Source organism: Capra hircus, chromosome 1 (genome assembly GCF_001704415.2).
Source record: "Capra hircus breed San Clemente chromosome 1, ASM170441v1, whole genome shotgun sequence".
Taxonomy (NCBI): domain Eukaryota; kingdom Metazoa; phylum Chordata; class Mammalia; order Artiodactyla; family Bovidae; genus Capra; species Capra hircus.
In genome coordinates, this window is record NC_030808.1 from 43748884 (window position 1) to 43766009 (window position 17126).

At 38.8% G+C, this 17126-nt stretch overlaps 1 protein-coding gene across 2 annotated transcripts in view; it reads left to right on the forward strand.

The window, feature by feature from the left end:
* The window catches only part of COL8A1 (collagen type VIII alpha 1 chain), a 167563-nt gene that overhangs the window by 47151 nt on the left and 103286 nt on the right, over nt 1-17126 (forward strand). The window contains exon 2 of one of the 2 annotated variants that reach the window (XM_018058129.1): nt 12709-12757. The exons of the other annotated variant lie outside the window; for it this stretch is intronic. The gene's annotated coding sequence lies outside the window, so the exon portion shown is untranslated. The remainder of the gene's footprint in view (nt 1-12708; nt 12758-17126) is intronic. 2 annotated transcript variants of the gene reach the window in all.

Here is a 17126-nt window from a genome sequence, read left to right on the forward strand (position 1 = left end):
CGCCTTCAATTACAGCAGAAAGTGGCGCTTTGGATTAGACCCAAAGAAGAATTTCCTGGTTAGGTCTCTGAAACAAATCACTAAGTAAGACTGTCACTGCCTCTCAAGGATATCTTGACCCTGGGATAAATAATAGCCCATATGTATGAAGAGCTTCTACATTCAGGCTCCATACTAAGCATGTTACATTCATTATGTCTTCATGTCAGTATAACAAATCTATGGGGAAAACATTGTTGTCCTCATTTTATCAGCGGGAAGGTATGTTTTGTTAAGGAGCTCACATGCAGAGTTGCTGGGATGTGAACTCAAAGATTTAGACTCCAGAGCCAACTTTTTCCATCTTTAGGACTGATGCAATGGCAATGCAACAAGAAAGAGTAGCTAGTAGGTTTGATGTTCAGGTGTAGGAAGACCCTTTCTACAGAGAAACATAATCTGACATTCTCCGTCAACTATGAAGTCATTGGAAAAGGCATCAGTGACTTAGAAGTGTGTAAACACAGAATTCATAAGAACTTAAGAGTTTTGTGATTTCAGGTATGTCACTTACCCTCTCTGATGCTGTTTCCTCTCACTTATTCAAGACCATTCATTAAGCACCTACATAGATCAGAATTCAATGGTGAAGAAAATCTGGAAAATGAGAGCAATACTAACTACACCTTGCATTGCTGTGGTTACCATTCAAAGAGTTCCTTTCCCACTCTCCCTTCTGCACAGGGGTCTAAGGTGACAGAGGAAGAACTTTTGACATTATGTTTGAGAAATATGCTAAGTGCACAAAGGGAGACTAGAGAATTGTTATCTTTTGAAAGAAAGATGAGCTTTCCAGAAAAAGTCCAAAGAGAAGAAGCACCAGTTTGGGTTTGTTTTTTTTTAATTATTTGCTTTCTCCTTTGTACTTTCCTACCTCTATTACGGTGCTTATCATATTCTAATAATCTTCTCACGTCTTTCTTCCCAGTGAGATTCTGGATTCTAGAATTGTTTTATATTTACCAAATTCATACCAAGACCTGAGCCTAGCAGACTATAGGCACTCATAAAATATCTGTTGAATGAACGAGTAAAGCTTCTTAGTTGGAAAAAGAACAAAATCACAAGAGAAAAAATATAAATTGAATCTTATTTCCCTTTACTCAGATTGATAGACTATTCATTGAAGATGTAAATTCTTTTTTGCCTTATTTAGGTGTGGGAAGAGCTATAACTAAATACAATACAGAAGCATCTTTGACAATTGTTCAAAACTTCCAAAACGCCCTCCACAGCAGCTCTTAAGGGGTAGGACAAATTCTGGCTAGTGAGAGGGAGTGGATGGGCCTTCTGGGACTCAGGTGGATAAAACCACATGACTTCTTCCATCCTGGGCTTCAGTGACTCAGTGATCCCAAATGAACCCTGGGGAACCCTTCCAGTCATATGATTCTTTCCAGTTACCTTGACTGTGCCTTAAACAAGCTCCTACAAAAAGAGTCCAAATATTTAACCCAATATTGTCATGCGGCAAACATCTGTTTTTACATCAGTAGATTCTTGCAGCCAAGCACAAGTGTGTGAATGTCAACTAGGAGAGTCTGTGACTTCGCCTCCATATGATCAGAAGAGTAGGATGAGAAATCAAACACTTTCTGAAACCAGGTTTAGGGGCTGAGATCTGAAGGGAGCAAATTTTTTATGTGAATTAACTAAATTGAGATTGACTGTTCAGAGCAGTCAGACAGGTTCAGGCCCTGGGAACCTACCACACTGTCAGAAAGTCCTGCATTCACTCAGGCTTTCAGCATCAGGTGGTGTGAGCCAAAGATGCCATGGGGACCACACTTAGGATATGAGTTTACCAGAAGTACAGTCACATTTATCACTGTGCATGGAGCACTTTCTGGGTGAATCTGACTGTATTAGACATTTTATATACATTCTCTATAATCCTAAAATTAAAAATAAAACCTGCATGCATGCACACACATAATCTTAAAAGTATTCCTAAAAAAAAAAAAGCAGAGGTCATTATTCCCATTTTATATCTGTAAAAAAGGGGCTTTGGAGAGGTTATAGGAACTCCCCAATACTGTCCAGCTACTAAGTCAGGGTCATGATTTACAGCCAAATGCCTCTCTCTGCTTGCCTTTCTGAAGGAGCTGAGTGGCTCACTTTTGACCATTTACAAGCATCTGAGCCCCAAAGCTCTGAAAAGATAGAAAGGAGACACAAAGAATTATTGAATGAGTAGTTTGACATTTGGTTTAAATCAGTTGTACATTTTTTCCTACTGAAATGGAGAGTGTCAGATCTCAACCACCCATTTTCCATTGCTCTGTGAATTGTCAGTATTATTATAATGATAGAATCATTTCCTAAGGTAGAGTATTTTCTTTAAAATGTCTAAATTTGGCACCTTGCAGAATAATTTTCTGAACGGGAATTGTGCTTCCATTACCTAATTGCAAAAGGTTGCCAAAATTTTAAAAGGTTCTGGGAAGGGGAGGCAGTGCAAAAATTCAAGTGGCCCTCAAGGTCTCACTCTTAAAAGAAATGGAAATTTTTTGGACTGAATTGTCATCCTATTTGTTGGTGTAACTATAACAGGAAAGGGAGAATACAGGCAATACTTTTCCCCCCAGCTTCTCCAATAATACCTACAACTGAATTATGCTATTTATAAAGAAAATATTTCTGAATATCTTGCAAATTTTAACATCTTTGAAAGAATGTTCATTTACTACTCTAATGTCTCACTCTAAGGAATAAATAAGTTTATTAATGTAATAAAAACTCTAAATAAAAAATATATCAATCAACTACACTGGAAGCTCAATCAGTAAGAAGATGAATGCAAAAAAATACAAAATACAGTATAAAAAGCTGATGGAAAGCTATGCGTGATAACACCATTCTACTGCCATCAAAAGTGGTAAGAAGAAAAAACTAGAATTTTTTATACCCATGGTGTGTCCAGAATATAAATGTCTTTCAAATGCCACACATTTCAGTTTTTCATTTTGGAATTGTATTTTATATTCGTAACTATGAAATAATATTAATTTAGTCATGTTCTACTGAATAAGAAATTAGTATATTATTTCCATCTTTGCTAATTTTTCTTTCTCAGTTTCCTCTTGAATTTAAAAATCTGCCAAATAAAAATGTGTCAATTCGAAGAAAAGAAATGAGAGTGACCCTTCTCTGCACTGTCTATACCATACCCTATGTCACTAAATATTTGTCTCCCCTTTTCTCTATGTTGTAGAATTTTAAAGTCTTAAAAAATTCTTCTGATTCATTTTTTTAAATTCTTCTAATGGATTTCCACATACAGTAAAAAATTTTATTTTCAATCCAAACATGTATAATTTATACATGGATACTAAAAGCCTATGGCCAGGTCATGTTGATTTTGGCTTATTTAAGTCTATAATGTGGTAATAAATAGAATAAGTTCTTAATAAGAGTGATAATTCATCCACTGTGGCAATTTTCCATGATTAACAAAAATACAGATATAATAGTCAGGCCCCTGTGACATGTGATATACCCATGTGAGGTACTTAGCTGGGGACTTGGCAACCTTTTTGATCATACAAACGTTTTTATTTTTGTCATTTTTGTTTTCAGTATTACAGAAAATAATACTGCTTCTAATTCTAAAAATATTGCTTCTAATAAACATTTTAATGCTATCTCTATTCTTAATCAAATACTGGAAGAGAAATATCCCAAAGGTAGTTACTTTTGAAAATTTCACAACCATGTGCAGCCTAAAATTTCCCAGATGAGGCAAAATAAATTTAAACAATAGTCTGCATCCTCAAAACAATAGTCATGGGTTATATGTTTGATTGAAGACCTGTACTCAACTTTTAATAGAATTTACCACAATATTAAGTAATATTAGTGGGATGCTTTATTCAATTTAGTACTAACCTTTTCATAGTATGTGAAAATTTAAAAAAGAGAACAATGAAGTAGCTAATCATTCATTTCACTTCACGCTATTCTATAGATTTCAGATGAACCTAGAGATGAACATATTATGTGAAGTCAGACAGAGTAAGACAAATGTCAAATGATATCATGTATATGTAGAATCTTTTTTAAAAAAATGATGCAAATGAACTTTAGTACAAAACAGAAACAGGCCCACAGACATGGGAAACAAACTTACAGTTATCAAAAAGGAAAAAGCAGAGAGAGGAGTAAATTGGGAGCTTGGAATTAACATGTACACATTATTATATATATAGTAGATAACCAGCAAAGACCTGCTATGTAGCACAAGGAACTATACTCAGTATCTTGCAATAACCTATAAAGGAAAAGAATATGAATAAGAATATAAATATATATGTGTGTGTGTGTATAACTCAATCACTTTATAGTACATCTAAAACTAACACAACTTTATAAATCAACTATATTTCAGTTTTTTTAAAAAAATAGGCATTAAAGAGTGTAAATCCTTAAAAGGGTCTATGAAGTAGGAGCAAGGGGACCCTGGGGAGAGGGCTATACCACAGCCAGGAGACAGAGAAATACTTTCCCTCCGCCAGACTAATAAGAACAGTGAAGCTTCAAGAAGAGGTCTCCCCAGGCCCAGAGGCAGAAAAATTAAGTTTTCAAGGCAGGAGAGAGACTTCCCTGGTGGTCCAGAGGCTAAGAATCCAAGCGTTCAATGCAGGGGCCTTGAGTTAGATCCCTGGTCAGGGAACTATATCCCCCATGCCACAGCTAAGACCTGGTGCAGCCAAATAAATAAAGAAATATGTCTTTTAAAAAGCAGAAGGACATTGGGGGCCAGCCGACTGGGCCGCATATAGGGCACTCCTATCATACAGGCGCTCAGCATGATCAGCACGGTGACCTCAGCTAAGCTCTATAACTGCCCATCCTGGAAAGTCCAGATGCCGTGGAACCACCCAGCAGCAGGTGGACAGCCACATTAGAGAAAGAACATTTGAGTCCCACCACCCTTGCTGCCTTTTTTATACTAGACAAATCACTGAAACTTTCAGTTCCCATTTCTTAATCGGCAAAACAGATTGAGGATAACAAGGACGAAAAGACAACGGAGGTAAAAAGCACTTTGTGAGCTACTGGGCAGCATTCAAACGTCAGCTGTCCTTATCTGTTCGTGTGTCTTTGTGTGGATGTGTGTTTTTGTTGTTGTTTAGTCACTAAGTCGTGTCTGACTCTTTGTGAACCCATGACCCCATAGCTCACCAGGCTCCTCTGTCCAGGCAAGAATACTGGAGTGGGAGGCCATTTCTTTCTCCAGAGGATCTTCCCGACCCAGGGATCAAATGCATGTCTCCTTCACTGGAAGGCTGATTCTTTACCCCTGAGTCACCTTGGGAAGCCCCTGTGGATGTGGGTACTATTTATTAAATAATTCTAAATTTTTCACACCTCACAGATGGAGAGGGTAAATGAGAGAGCTGCCCTTGGCGTGATGAGGTTGGTTATGGCGAGCTGTGCCTAGGCAGGAGGCTGCAGTTGTACACACAGCACACCTAAGAATACACACACTGTGTGTTGACATCTGCAAGACTCCATGCTGCTGGAGTTTCACCTGATAACTCCTGGATATCACCTGACTGCTTACAACCGCACTGGATATGGGCCAGAGAAAAACGTGATAGCATTCTTACTCAGGGTTCAAACTGGAAAGCAATATTTTACAGAGGCTGCAGTGAGAAACATCATAATCATCTTATGATAACAACTAATGATAACTGATGATAACAACTAATATGGTGGTTGTAAAAATTAATAAAACCATTCAAGTGAGAGCATAACAAATGTCTATAATTTTGGAGAGTTCATGAAGAATTGTACAGCTACTCTGACAATAGTTCCTCATACTTTTGCAGCTTCCAAACCACTTGATGAGTTATTTTACCCATAAATTGTCTATAAAAGAAGGCAACATAAAGTTGGCTTATTTAAGATTTTATCAACCAGCTGTTAAACCACCAAACCTTCTTCCTCAGTAAGATCACCCATCCTCATGCAAACCCCCAAGTGCCTCTGCTACTCTTAGAGAAAAAGTGTTCCAAATAGCTATAGTGTTAACTAGAATTTTTGTTCTAATGCAGTAAAATCTGAAATCTATTTCTACTATCTGTGGAAATACATATAGTGGAAATAATATGTGGAAATATCCATTCTCAAAGCATACCAAATGATAGTGTATTAGTTTTTTATTCTTGCTGTGACAAAACACCACAAATTTAGTAGCATAAAACAGCACAAGTTCAGTATCCTACAGCTCTGGCAGTCAGAAGTCCAAAAGTCTATCGGCCTAAAATCAAAGCCTTAGCAGGGATATAATCCATCTGAAACTAGAGGGGAAAATCTATTTCCTTGCCTCTTTTTAATCTTTCAGAGATAGCCTGCATTCCTTGGTGTATGGCCCCTTCCTGAGTTTTCAATCATATCACTGCCAGCTTTGCCTTCATCATCACATCTTTTCTGACCCTGACCCCCTTGCTTCCCTTTTTATAGATTAAAAACCCTTATTATTAGATTACGCCCACTCAGACAATCCAAGATAATCTCCCCCATCTCAAGGTCCTTAACTTAATCATATCTGGAGAATCCTTTTTGTTATGTAAAATAATACGTTCACAAGTTCAGGGCTTAACACTTGGATACTTTCGGGGTCTAGTACCCAGCATACCACAGACAGTTTTCTGTGTTATCATTACTTTTTCACTGGGGGAAAAATGCATTGGGAGCATAAGAAATGTGTTCATATATGCCCAATGAGCCTTTGTATTTATTTGAGTTGTGTAATCATATCCAGTTCTTCCTACCTATGTCATTCTAACACAAGGTTTCTCACCCTTGGTCCTATTAACATGTGGGGCCAGATAGCTCTCTGTTGTGGGGAGCTGTCTTGTGCACTGTGGGAATTTGAGAAACATTTGTGGCCTCTACCCACTAGATGCTCGCAGCACTGCCCCCACAGTTGTGACAACAAAGAATAATGTATCCACACATAGACAAATGTCCCCTGGGTAGAAACAATTTACCCTCAATGGATAACCACTCATGTACTAGAAAGCAGCCAAATTATTGTCATTGCCTCTTTGAAGGCAATAGTTCATAGAAGGCAAAAGATTTGGATATGTAGACTGATGGCTAATCTTAAGGGGCAAATGTGAGTCATACATCTTAGCATTGCAGACTAAATTTACTGCCAAATGTATTTGTCCAGAAGACACAAAACTCAGAGTTGTCTTATTCATTGGTAGTAACTCATGCATGTGATGAGTCCAGTGTGGGTTATGAGGCTTTCAGGGCTTTGGATATCAGACAGAGAGGAGTGCCTCAGAATGCAGTGTCTTACAAGAGCTGTGAGCTCTTCAGCATTGGGACCCATGTCTTACCATCTTTCATTTCATTATGAGTAGCATAATCTCAGCCTATATCTGTCAAACTTTCTATTGTACTATGATGGTTCTCAAAACACAGGGGTGATGGTGCCTCTGAAGTGATACAGGCCAGGCCCCAGAATTCACTTCTTGGCTAATCCTCCCCACATTGATCCCCAAGCTTTTGCTGTTGTTCAGTTGCCCCATCATGTCTGACTCTTTGCGACTCCATGGACAGCAGCACACCAGGCTTCCCTGTCCTTCACTATTTCCCTGAGCTTGCTCAAACTCATATCAGTTGAGTCACTGATGATATCCAACCATCTCATCCTCTGTTGTCCCCTTCTCCTCCTGCCTTCAATCTTTCCTAGCATCAGATTCTTTTCTAAGAGTCAGCTCTTCGCATCAGGTGGCCAAAGTATTAGACCTTCAGCATCAGTCCTTCTAATGAATATTCAGGATTGATTTCCTTTAGGATTGACTGGTTTGATCTCCTTGCAGCCCAAGGGACTCTGGAATCTTCTCCAACACCACAGTTCAAAAGCATCAGTTCTCGATGCTCAGCCTTCTTTATGATCCAACTCTCACATCCATATGTGACTACTGGAAAAACCATAGCTTTGACTAGATGGACCATTGTCAGCAAAATAATGTCTCTGCTTTTTAATATTCTATCTCGGTTTGTCATAGCTTTTCTTCCAAGGAGCAAGTGTCTTTTAATTTCATGGCTGCAGTCACCATCTGCAGTGATTTTGGAGCCCAAGAAAATAAAGTCTGACACTGTTTCCACTGTTTCCCCATCTATTTGCCATACAATGATGGGACCAGATGCCACGATCTTCAGTTTTTGGATGTTGAGTTTTAAGCCAGCCTTTTCACTCTCCTCTTTCACCTTCGTCAGGAGGCTCTTTAGTTCCGCTTTACCACTGGAACCATGAGGGAAGCCCTCCTAAGTTTTAGTCATTTGCACAGCTCCTTCATAGGGCTTTCCTGCTGGCTCAGAAGGTAAAGAACCTGCCTGCAGTGTGGGAGGCCTGGGTTCAATCCCTGGGTCAGGAAGATTCCCTGGAGAAGGGAGTGGCAACCCACTCCAGTATTCCTGTCTGGAGAATTCCATGGACAGAGGAGCCTGGCAGGCATGTAGTCCATGGGGTCACAAAGAGCTGGACACGACTGAGCAATTAACACACACACACAGCTCCTTCATGATTCCTTTTTGTCATTAATGACTCATTATTTATCTTTAAATCAACTTATGATTTTCAAGCATCAATGTTTTAATAAGTGAAATCATGTTTCATGATGCTATTGAATTTTTTCTAAAACGCACTGAATCAAATACATAACTATAAAGAGTTTCATGTTTATCCATATGCTATCTAAAAGTATCTCACTACTAGATATATACACAAGAGTTTAAGCAATATTGTCCTGGAAGCAACCAACATCAGGAAAAGCCTGACATTTATTTCTCGATCTAAAGAGGTTTCTCCCATCTACTCAAGTTCCTCACAGATGAGGGACCATCAAAGTACAGAAAACCAATTGCTTTCGCAATCAGAGGGAAACCCTCAGGCCAGCATTTCCACACTTTGCTAAACATCTTCCTTTTCATTTTCCTTTAAAAACAGTTAATAGTTAAGATAATGCCCTTAAAATCAGTAATATCAGGTAATTCATACTGATATGTTTAATGCATCACATCAGTCAGATAACTACCAAAAAAGCAAACTCAAACACTGGAGAAAGTAATCCAGACCAGGATTTCCAATAGTGTATTTCACAGAACACTAATTCTATAGGGTCTCAGTAGACATTACATGGGGGGGAAAAGGTAAGGGAGGAAGTTGGCAGAGATCTAGTTAAATAATTTGAGGAAATGTTGTTAAACAAAATTAATTTTTTATTGTAAGACTTGTCAAAAGCTTTCACTTTCCACTGTACTTTGTAAAACTTAAGAGAAATCGACATTAAGCATGCAACCTTAAATTTATTTAATGAAAAATATCCTCTTTTTCCCTAAGAGCATTCCCTGGAACTAGTATTCAGAGGAACATATTTTGGGAAATGCTGATAAATATAGACTAGAGAAAACAGTATTTTCCTGAGAGGAAAAACAAACTCTAGGATAATGGATATTTTTAAATGTACACTACCTTATATTTTAACAACTGCCTAGAAGAGCAGACTGTCTTCTCTGGATTACCTTTGTTCATCTCTGTTTTGCACCACCAGGGACTCAAAAACATTACTGAATGCAAATGACAAATAAATATAAAAGACAATGTGGAAATTATTTTACTGGTTATCAGTCCAGTTCAGTTCAGTTCAGTTGCTCAGTCACGTCCGACTCTTTACGACCCCATGAACTGCAGCACACCAGGCCTCCCTGTCCATCACCAACTCCCGGAGTTCACTCAGACTCACGTCCATCGAGTCAGTGAGGCCATCCAGCCATCTCATCCTCTGTCGTCCCCTTCTCCTCCTGCCCCTAATCCCTCCCAGCATCAGAGTCTTTTCCAATGAGTCAATTCTTCACATGAGGTGGCCAAAGTATTGGAGTTTCAGTTTTAGCATCAGTTCTTCCAATGAACACCCAGGACTGATCTCCTTTAGAATGGACTGGTTGGATCTCCTTGCTGTCCAAGGGACTCTCAAGAGTCTTCTCCAACACCACAGTTCAAAACCATCAATTCTTCGGCACTCAGCTTTCTTCACAGTCCAACTCTCACATCCATACATGACCACTGGAAAAACCATAGCCTTGACTAGACAGACCTTTGTTGACAAAGTAATGTCTCTGCTTTCTAATAAGCTATCTAGGTTGGTCATAACTTTCCTTCTAAGGAGTAAGCGTCTTTTAATTTCATGGCTGCAATCACCATCTGCAGTGATTCTGGAGCCCCAAAAATTAAGTCTGACACTGTTTCCACTGTTTCCCCATCTATTTCCCATGAAGTGATGGGACCAGATGCCATGATCTTCGTTTTCTGAATGTTGAACTTTAAGCCAACTTTTTCACTCTCCTCTTTCACTTTCATCAAAAGGCTTTTTAGTTCCTCTTCACTTTCTGCCATAAGGGTGGTGTCATCTGCATATCTGAAGTTACTGATATTTCTCCCTGCAATCTTAATTCCAGTTTGTGCTTCTTCCAGCCCAGAGTTTCTCATGATGTACTCTGTATATAAGTTAAATTAGCAGGGTGACAATATACAGCCTTGATGTATTCCTTTTCCTATTTGGAACCAGTCCATGTCCAGTTCTAACTGTTGCTTCCTGACCTGCATATAGGTATCTCAAGAAACAGGTCAGGTGGTCTGGTATTCCCATCTCTTTCAGAATTTTATTGTGATCCACACAGTCAAAGGCTTTGGTATGGTCAATAAAGAAGAAATAGATGTTTTTCTGGAACTCTCTTGCTTTTTCCATGATCCAGCGGATGTTGGCAATTTGATCTCTGGTTCCTCTGCCTTTTCTAAAACCAGCTTGAACATCTGGAAGTTCACAGCTCACATATTGCTGAAGCCTGGCATGGAAAATTTTGAGCATTGCTTTACTAGCGTGTGAGATGAGTGCAATTGTGCGGTAGTTTGAGCATTCTTTGGCATTGGCTTTCTTTGCAATTGGAATGAAAACTGACCTTTTCCGGTCCTGTGGCCACTGCTGAGTTTTCCAAATTTGTTGGCATATTGAGTGCAGCACTTTCACAGCATCATCTTTCAGGATTTGAAATAGCTCAACTGGAATTCCATCACCTCCATTAGCTTTGTTCATAGAGATGCTTACTAAGGCCCACTTGACTTCACATTCCAGGATGTCTGGCTCTAGATGAGTGATCACACCATCATGATTATCCAGGTCATGAAGATCTTTTTTGTACAGTTCTTCTGTGTATTCTTGCCACCTCTTCTTAATATCTTCTGCTTCTGTTAGGTCCATACCATTTCTGTCCTTTATCGAGCCCATCTTTGCATGAAATGTTCCCTTGGTATCTCTAATTTTCTTGAAGAGATCTCTAGTCTTTCCCATTCTGTTCTTTTCCTCTATTTCTTTGCATTGATCGCTGAGGAAGGCTTTCTTATCTCTCCTTGCTATTCTTTGTAACTATGCATTCAGATGTTTATATCTTTCCTTTTCTCCTTTGCTTTTCACTTCTCTTCTTTTCACAGCTATTTGTAAGGCCTCCCCAGACAGCCATTTTGCTTTTTTGCATTTCTTTTCCATTGGGATGGTCTTGATCCCTGTCTCCTATACAATGTCACCAACCTCCTTTGCTTTGAGAAGTAATCAACATCTTTTTTATCTTAATTGACAAAGCTGCATAGAATGTGCACCCTGATAATCTAAAAGCAATCATTGCTGAAGTTAACATCACCTGAAGAGTACAAATGGACAGTGGTCACAGTGCATGGAATCAGCAAACAGGGTTTTTTTCTTCAGTGGACTCTTACTTCCTCTACATGAGCAGTACATAAACACGCAAAGGTCATTCTAAATGAAGACTAAGGCTAAGAATTAAAAAGTGGTAAATTTTTCAAATTTGATTTTTCTAGCAACTACTACAGATGGTTGGACATGAAATTGTGAATGTAATGAGATAGTGTGGCCAAAATATTAAACCCAGAGTAACTTGTAAGAAATGTAAAGCCCCAAATGCTATCAGAGTTTTAGCTTTGGAAGAGATATGAGAGATGTAGAAAGTTGTATTGTCATCAAACTAATAAAATGATACCAGGGATTCTTCTATGGGGTGCACTACTCAATTGCCAGGTGAGCTTGGGCAAATCATTCTATACCTGTTCATGACCCACTTTCTTCTTTAGGATGAGACAGTTGGGAAAAATAATCGTCTAACACCTTGTAGGGATCAGCAGTATCATCACCACGTGGGATATGGTTAGAAATGTAGAAACTCAGACCTCATCCCAGACTTACTGAGTCAGAATTTGCATTTTAACAAGATTCCTAGATAAACTAATACACTGGTTTTGTAACTCTGTTCTTAGTACCTAAGTGACGTGAAGTGAAATTCGCTCAGTCGTGTCTGACTCTTTGCAACCCCATGGACTATACAGTCCATGGAATTCTCCAGGCCAGAATACTGGAGTGGGTAGCCTTTCCCTTCTCCAGAGGATCTTCCCAACCCAGGACTCGAACCCAGGTCTCCCACATTGCAGGCAGATTCTTTACCAGCTGAACCACAAGGGAAGGAAGCCCCTCTTAGTACCCAAGACCATACCAATCTTAACCATCCTCACCCCACCCAACCACCCTCAAGGCAGAATTTGCAGTAAGGATTATTTTTGTTTTTTCCTTTTTTATGCGCCAGGATTCCAAGCCCTCTCTTCAGACAGGGAAGGAAACTGAGGCCCAGGCAGGTAAAGCAGATTTCCTGAAACCACACAGCTAATCAGCAGCAGAACACAGATTTTGTTATTAGTGTTTCCAGTGCGGTTGATTATACAGTTTCATGAGAACGTTACCAAAATGGTGTGATTAAATTCCCAAGTGTTAATATTATAACAAACGAACAGCAATGCTTTTCTTCTCTTGGAAAAAGCTTTTCTTGGTTTAAAAATGACTGTTTCTTAGTGAAATTATGTTATTTCTGGAGGTACAGCAAGAAGAATCAAGTTACAGGTGTCTCATTCCTCTTCCAGGTGGTAGGAAGACCTCTAGACTCAGGCCAGATGCTTACTTTCCTGCTTCCTCCCCCTCTCACCACTGAGGCACCACCTCTACCCAAGCAAATGTGCAGTGTGCACACACCCACACACACACACAGCCAACACCAATAATGTGTAATTCAATTATGAAAAACAGCAGAAACCACGTAAGTCCATGATCCAGGATGCTTGCAAATCCTATTAATAATCCCTCTTAGCAGCCAGCACTGTGCCTTGTCTGTCTGTGTGTGTGTTAGTCGCTCAGTCATGTCCGACTCTTTGCAACCCCACAGGGTGTAGCCTGCCAGACTCGTCCATCCATGGGATTTTCCAGGCAAGAATACTGGAGTGTATTGTCATTTCCTTCTCAGAGGATCTTCCTGACCCAGGGATCAAACTGAGGTCTCCTGCATTGAAGGCAGACTACCGTCTAAGCCGCCAGGAAAGCCCGGTGCCTTATCTAAAGGCACGGGGCTTTTCAAGCTTCTACAGCTTTGAAATTTGAAATTTTGAATAAATTTTGAAAACCAGATTTATCTAAAGTAACCATAAAGAAATGTATAGAGAGAATAAATAATATATAGTGGCATTAAACAAATTTCACTGGTTCGTTATTGAGTATAGTAAGCATTTGTATGTTCCCCAGCAATATCTTTCCATTTTGTTCCCACTTCTCTTTTCACTAGTCCCACTGAATGGTGACCTAGAGACAAGAGAGATTAACTGTCCAAAGTCAAGAATAATAGCAAAACCACTTGAAAGAACAGTCAAGCATATTATATTTGGCCGTAGACATACTGTCAAATACTTTCTTCAGTTTGCCTCCAGACTACTCCAGGTTTTACCTGGAATTAAAGTCCCAGGCATTATATTTAAAATGGGGGAAATATAACTGCATGGTACCATTTTTATCCTTTGGAAATGATCTTTTCTTTGTCTTCTCCCTCATACTATTATCATCTGAGAACTGTCAATCCAAAGGCATCAAACCAAAACTTAATTTCACTATTTCTTTTATGTTTAATAAACCTGCAGTATCTTCCTCACTCTTTAGTTTCCAGTTGTCTGTAAATCTTTGTAAATTGTTCTGATTTTCTTTTTCTCTATAAAATTATAAGTTTTTTGTTTTTGTTTTTTTTAATAGACCAGCAGCACTCAGTGTGGTAACATTAGGTGATTTACCAAGTTTAGCCAAATAATACAAATATCTAGCTTGTGGATGGGAAGCAAAATATAGTTCAAAATGCATAATGCCTCTTCTCAAGAAATATTTGACTTATGGCAGAAGTAAAAATTGCTGTGGATCCTTATAAAAGACAGATGTTCAGGGATATAATTAAGCATGCCAACCAAATAATCTTTTTTTTTTCTTTTAGTAATGATTGTTAAAGGTACATGTCATAAAGCACAATCTATCCAAAATAATTACAAATTTTCATATCAAGATTCTATCGCAGTCTTTTCAATAGAAATGTGAGTCATATAAATAAATATAAAATTTTTGGAGCCACATTTTAAAACATAGGTAAAATTAAGTTTAGTACTATATTTTATTTAACCCAATGTGTCCAAAATAGTATCGTTTCAACATATAATCAAAATGAAAATTTACCAAAAAGCTATTTTACATTAATTGTGCTAGTCTCCATGTTAAACTTAAAAGATTAGGAAGAGAAAATGATTAGAATGGTTAATAAGCAAAACAGTTAAAAACTTATTGGAAAAGTAGTCCCAGTAATAAACTAGCATAAGCCCTAAGATAATTGAATTATAATAGTCTCTTACCTTTTGTATCAATAAATCTCAAAATAAAACTGAAGATTTCTCTTATCACTACTTATGAGTGATATTTATAGTTAGCAAAAGTGAAGTCACTCAGTCGTGTCCGACTCCTTGCGACCCCATGAACTGTAGCCTACCAGGCTCCTCCATCCATGGGATTTTCCAGGCAAGAATACTGGAGTGGGGTGCCATTTCCTTCTCCAGGAGATCTTCCTGACCCAGGGATTGAACCTGGGTCTCCTGCATTGTAGGCAGATGCTTTACTGTCTGAGCCATCAGAGAAGTCAAGGGAATTCACCACCAGGGAAGTTAGCAAAGTTTCTCCATAAAAAAATTTTAAATAAAGATAATTTAAAATCATAAGACCAGCTGGCTGTTCCCTCTTTCCCTCCCTTTCCCCCTTGTATTTGCTTTCATCAAAGAACCATAGTTTGTAATCATTTCATTTATGTGTTGCCTTCCTTCCCTTTCACAGAATATAAGCTCTGTTAGAGCAGGAACCACACGTCATGTTATGTTCAGTGTTATTTCCAAGAGTACCTGCCCTCCAGCCTGGCAATGAGAATCACTCAATATTTGTTAAAAGAATTATAAAACAAATTAAGAGACATCAGCTAGGTCAGCATAAACGTAAGGGTCTTTTGCATTAATAACACACACTAGAATTCTAAATACTAAGTTTATCCTAACATCTGAATTGAACAAAGCCAAGAGAGTAAACATATCAAAAGTTTCAACTTTTGTAGCACAAATTCCTAGGTATTTAAGAATAACTTCTTCCTCCAGATGTCAAGATTCACAAGATTTATGGGATTTCCCTGGTGGCACAGTGGTTAAGACTTTGTGCTTTCACTTCAGGGGACATGGGTTCAATCCCTGGCTGGGGAACTAAGATCCTGAATGCTACGTGCTGAGGCCAAAAGATAAAAATTAAATTTAAAAAATAATAATTTTTACACACAAAAAAAAGATTAACAAGATTTAAGGCTTCTCTGGGTCCCACCTCAGGGCTAGGAAGGGTCTGTGCTAGGGAGGGGCACCTGCCACGAGAAGCCCAGCCCAAGAGAGATTCTGAGAGTTGGGGTATTTTCCGTCAGAGCAGCCAACAGCAGCTCAGTCAGGAAGGGACCTTTGAGATAGGTTCAAAGAGGGAAACTACAGGTAGAATCCACAGAAAGGCCAAGTGAATATCTGGAAGTCCTTCGGAGGGGGCAAACAAGGGTCATAGTACCCTGAGGGGCCTGTTCGCATATGGCCAGCAGCTCACAGACTAGACCTGGAGGGCTGTGCTGCACAGACCCTGAGCAGCCTTTGGTCAGGCCCAGGGTCACATGGTTACCTCACCATCATAACAGCCACACTCACACCCGATTATGATTACAAGACCTGAAGGTGGTTACCAAGGTAGAAACAGGGGTATTTATTTTGGAATTCATGTGACAGATTTATGCATAACGCCTTCAGATCTATTTGTCATATTTTCACCATACTCTTCTCAATCTCACATTATTTTAGTGTCTTCTTTTTTAAACAATTACTAAGTAGTAATTTAATCAGTTTGCTATACTCTCTGCTTGAAATAGACAAAAATTTAAAACCACACACACAAAAAACCTGAGTGCTTCTTTGAGGTATGAAATGATTCTTGTTCACCACAAGTGATGTTAAACGAGTAGCTACGATGAAGAAATCTTTGAGATGATTAGATCTGCTAATAAACTTCATAGGTTTATGACTCAGAATTAAATTAGTCAGATTAGGAAGTTAAAAGGAAAACAAGCAAATTGTTTTAAATGCTGGCATTCCCTAAAGAGATTGGGGAAGCTGAGATGAAAGGATATTTTAGGGAGTTAACTGAAAAGGCTTTGGCATGAGAGAGGTAGTTTGAGAATCTTTCAGCACCTAGAGCTTGAAAAATACACAGTTCTAACAATGAGGGTTATAAATTCTCACTGACAACAGAGAGTCAAAGGAGATGTGAGATACTCGAGTTAGCACAGATGCTTACCTTGGGGAGGCCAGTTTCTTTGAAAAGTTTTGTGGATACACACTGATGCCACTTGTCATTTACGTCCTAACACATGACCCTCTTTAGACCCAACTGTATGTCTGCCCCGTACTGATAGCACTACTGCTACCTGGCCAGCTTGGAATGCAAATACTTGCCCAAGGGAAATACTAGAATTGATGACATAAAAGAATCTAAGCATTCAACAGATTGGGCATCTGGGCATCATCATTTTGTTTACTTGGAAGCCCAATGTCTACAGACATGTCAGTTGTCTTCCACTTAGAAAGT